This window comes from Nicotiana tomentosiformis, chromosome 5, assembly GCF_000390325.3.
Source record: "Nicotiana tomentosiformis chromosome 5, ASM39032v3, whole genome shotgun sequence".
NCBI classification, from domain to species: Eukaryota; Viridiplantae; Streptophyta; class Magnoliopsida; order Solanales; family Solanaceae; genus Nicotiana; species Nicotiana tomentosiformis.
In genome coordinates, this window is record NC_090816.1 from 18,147,411 (window position 1) to 18,152,431 (window position 5,021).

A 5,021-nucleotide genomic window follows, 5' to 3' on the forward strand; every position below is an offset into this window, starting at 1 on the left:
CTTAACGAGAAGCTTTTATAACCACACAAATACTCTGTGGGGTCCTTTTTGAATTGTTTAGGACCACAAATTTCAAAAGTTTTCATTTTTTCTTAAACTCCGTGTCCAATCAAACAGGTTCACATAAATTGGAACGGAGGGAGTATGATTTTATTGAAAAGAAGAACAGCAGAAAATAAGAGCTAATTACCCATCTGTGAGAAATCATAAACTCTGAACTACCAATCCTGAATGAAAATCAATGAAATGCAGTATATAAGATTTATCTATAGCATATTATGTTAAGAGTACTTAGAATATGAATAATATGCTTTGTGAATAAGAAAAAGAGACCTAAGATTAGTAAATTCAATTACAGCCAGAATAGAGAGAGACTATCAATTTTACTGGTTTGTATTCTTAATTGTGACACTTGAAAATTTCTCTTCACATGCTAGTAATGCGTGGACAAGGTGTACAGGTTCCAGTTCCAAATAACTTAGTCCAAAATTTTGTTCGAAAAGGAACTTTGGCCTCACTGTAGTGTCAATCAAGGTGTAATCTTGAATGTTGAAAAGTATCATACTATAACAGTATGATCAGGTTGATGTGCTGGCCAAAGTAAATCAAATGCCCACCGCTCTCTGCAAGAAAGATTATACAGGTTAAAGTAACTGGAAAACATATATAAAAGGAACTAAATTTACCTAAGAAGCCAACAAATTTGTATAGATTTGCCTGGAGATAATTAAGGACCTAACTAAGATGACCTTATTTCACGTACGAACTCATAATTAGTACACCTCAAGCTTGTCTTCTCCCGTCATTTCTGCAACATATAAAGGGCTGAATCTTTTAGTTGATGCTTGCCCCACAGCGAGATAGACTTTAATGAAGCAATATCCCCGAAACTATCCGGAATCTCCATAAGCTGACGACAGCTTTGTATACATAATTCCTCGAGCACAGGAAAGGATTCCTCTCCATTAACCTTCCATTCAGAAAAAGACATCTTATACAATGTTAGCGATTTGAGATTCTCGAAGATGACTTGTTCCAAATTCCATTTTCCCCCCTGGATGATTGCTCCACTTAGAGTCAGCTTTTGAAGGTTGGGTAGTCTCGCAATTCTTGACACTGAATCGGATGTCAGATCAAACCCATTCAACTCCAGTTTGTTTAATCTCGAAGGGAAGTGAAAATCAAACTGATATGTTTGTTCCTTGAACGGAACACAAATAAAAGTTGCGGAAACTTGTTCAAGCTCATTAAGGGTATCCAATCTTGGAAAACCAATTGCTGAACAATTCCATGGTTCCTCAAATATCTTGAATCCAAGGCTTCGAAGATTGGGAAACCTTTTGAGAATATCCTCTGTGTCTTCAGAATGGGAAAACTGGAGATGATATAATATCCTCAAATTCTCTAACTTTGAGTCCTCTTCTAGCACGGTTTGTTCATTGATGTACGGATCAAAGACAGAACATCTATCCGTTCTCACATGTCGTAGCTTTGCAAGACTCCAATTACTAGGTGATAGTACAATGTTTGATCTCCCGGTATACACCACCAGAGTTTCAAGATTCAAGAGGTTTGAAAATGATGGAGGGAGAGCTTTTGCCTCCGTCCAAATGTCTAAGTACCTCAAATGAACAAGCATACCTATTTCATTCAGCAAAGAATCTGTCAAACTTATTCCGCGCAGATCCAACCTTTTAAGAAGCCTCAAGTGTCTTAGGTGACAGCTGTAGGAAAGATGATTGGGCTTACAGTAATCTACATCACCAACCTTGTATACCTTCAAAGAGACGAGGTGTTTAACATAAGGATTTTTCTTTTCTGGATAGAACAACACAAAATTTTCATCAGAATGGAGATGTTGATCGTAATGAATAGTCATTCCACGTGGCATCACATCTGGAGGAGGAGGAAGAGGAGGAGGAGGAGCACTTGAACTTATGAAGTCAAACAATTTCTCCATTCTAGATTTTATGAAACAAAAATCATGCACAAGATCATGAATTTGGCAACTCGGGTTCCTGCCACCTCTCTTATTTGAAACTATTACCAAGCTACTGGATATTAACTCATCCACAAAAACCTCCAGTACTTCTTCCACACTCTTCATCTCAGTCTCTTCCACGAGTCCGTTGGCACTCTATAAACTTTTCAATTCAGAGATTTCAATATCTTGGTCCTTTGGATAGCTTGCAAAGTAAAGCAAGCATCGCTTTAGGTGATCAGATAAATGGTCATAACTTAATTGAATAACCTTCATCACTTCCTCTTCATTCTTAAAGGATTTCAAATTATGTAGAACCTCAAGCCACAAAGCCTGTTCGTTTTCTTTCGTAGCAATGACTCCACCGATCAGATCAAGTACCAAAGGAAGCCCTTCACACTTTCGGGCTATTTCTTCTCCAACATACCTTAGTTCATCAGGGCAACTTTCTTCTCCGAATACCTTTTTCTCTAATAACTCCCAACTTTCTTCTGGTCTTAGTAATCGAAGGTTAAGAGGATCAGTGTGGCGTTTTCCGTGCAATGCCACTTCCTTTTTTCGACTTGTTAAAATAATTCTACTTCTTTTCTGAAGATCCTGAAAAGGAAATGTTAGCTCATCCCATGCTGCAGTATCCCACAAGTCATCCAAGACGATCAGGTACCTCCTTCCATATAGCTTTTTCCGGAGCTCATCATCAACATCAAAATCCTCTAAATTTCGCATCTGAACCAGTGACTTGATTATGAATTTTATGCAACACCTTTTTCCTGTCATACTCTTGGTCGATTGTGCACCACGCACGAATATCGAAATGTCTAGTAACTGATTTATCATTGTATACTTTGTATGCTAAAGTAGTTTTACCTGCACCCGGCATACCAATGATTGAAATGACATCAAGCTCCGCTGGTCCGCTAGTGAGCTGCCTAATTATCAGGTTTGTCTCCTCCTCAAAACCGACAATAATTTTCCCAGTTAGCTTTTTTGATGACTTGCTTTCAACTAGCTTGTTGGGAGAGTTTACAATAATAAGACCCCTTTTCTTGGAGATCTTTTGCGGTACCTCTTCTTTCAAATGCTTGATCTTTTTTACGGTGGCAAGAAGTAAGAAGATAAGGTTCAAGAGACCATGATCTCTGATAAGAATTGAATTAATGGCATGTTCGGCCTCATATGCTACATCTAAAACACAAGTCCAGAGATCTCTATCCAATTCTTGCTCAACATTTCCGAAGAATGATCTTATGAATTCTAGGTCTTCTTTTATCAACCCAATTTCTTTTTTTATCAAAGCAACTGAATAAGCATTAGATAATTGAGCAAATCATTTAAGTTTCTAAGTAGAAGAGTCATGAAGAGTGGTCCATCACTCATGGGGAAGCAGAATTGAGACGAGAGTATAGGGGCTTTCAAGAAAACACGTCTAAGATCTTCCTTCAGGAGTTCAATATTTTTCAGCAAGTCTAGACTTGCACAACTTGTTTCATTCATATTCTCTTCATTCCTTGAGTTTTCCTCTAAGTTGCGAACAAGAATGCCTACCTCCCTAGTAAGTGCTACGACGTGTGCTAAGAGGACAAACAATTTGTCATAATGAATAACGTCTTTGGACACATCAGTAAGAATAATCAATAGGAATTCTATCATGACATGAATGTTTCGAGCTGAAGTGCTTGCAGTGATAACAGTTATCATATGCGCTTGTAGATGCATCACATATTCTCTAAGAATGTCCGGAGAGGGTTCTAAGAGCTGCTTTATGAAGCGTCCAACTTGTGCTGACTTTGAATCTTTCAAATTTGTAGAACATATGTGCATAACCTCCAATTCAACAGGAATAATCTTCAAAAGTAGATGAGCTAGCATGGAATTGACTTGGGGGACATCAATTTGATCAGCCAAAAGGACAAAACAAAAGTGTCCTACTCTCTCAGCCATAAGTTGAAACTGAGGTAAGACATATTCAATTGTCTCACGCTCAGTGCAACCATTTACTTTCAGCCGATGGAAATCTCTTAGATTGCCACATACATTCTGAAGAAGCTCATATTGAGTTATTGATTGGAAAATCAACTCAGCACGATACTTGCGTAGATAATGGAGATTCACGAGGAGGGAGTCCAAAAGTTCAACTAACTGATCGTCAGTCATAGTGACACTTGATTCAAAATGATGATCTGAGCTAATAGAACTTTTGATCGTTTCCAGGAATCGAGGAACGACATGATCCTTTAATTTAACTAACAAATCATCTCCACTCTTATGAAAAAGTGACTGAACCAGATCATGAACCTCATATGATATGCAAGACATTTCAGCATCAAAACCATCCAAAATGAAATAGCAAAGCTGTAAACATGATGACATAAATGTCAGTTCCAATGTAAGCTTTTCAATTTCATCCATGTCAAGAGCAATATGAACTCGTCCATTCGTTAACATATCTATGAAATCCAGAAGATAAACAATGTCCTTGCGAAGTACAGCATATGGCACCTGCCAAAAGACCAAATATAGTATCAAATTTTCAATGCCACATATTCTCATATAACACTTAACCAAATAAGTCTTTTTAGTTGAGTTGTTAGGATATGGTTTCTTGAAATAAATCTGCTTGAATTTTACATTTTTTATCTCATAGTTGGAATTAGCTATTGCGCTTTATAAAGTCTCGGCACTTTGTTGATACAATGAAATTTATTGGAATAAAATAGAAGAATTCGGTTCATTTTAGTTTATTGGGAACTTTCAGCTTATTTTTTCCGTGCTAACCATATTCTTTATGTATGTGACTATTGGGTAGGTATATTTGATTTGCGTATGTCCAAGGTTAGGATTAAGTTTTTTTTTTTTTTTTTTTTTGTGAAATGTCTTTTCCTTCATTTCGATCATTGATTGGTAGTTTTTTGGAATTAGCTGACAGCTTCAAAGTTCTATTAATAGCTAAACCATTATGTATGCAAATAAAGCCTACTTTCTTAAATGGGAGTATGAAGTTTTATGTAATATTGACTTATTATCTTGTAAAAGTTTATGC

At 36.9% G+C, this 5,021-nt stretch overlaps 1 pseudogene; it reads right to left on the reverse strand.

Moving 5' to 3' along the window:
• Window positions 1-723: 723 nt before the first annotated feature.
• LOC104095484 (putative late blight resistance protein homolog R1A-3) lies at window positions 724-4,466 on the reverse strand (annotated as a pseudogene).
• Window positions 4,467-5,021: the final 555 nt, after the last annotated feature.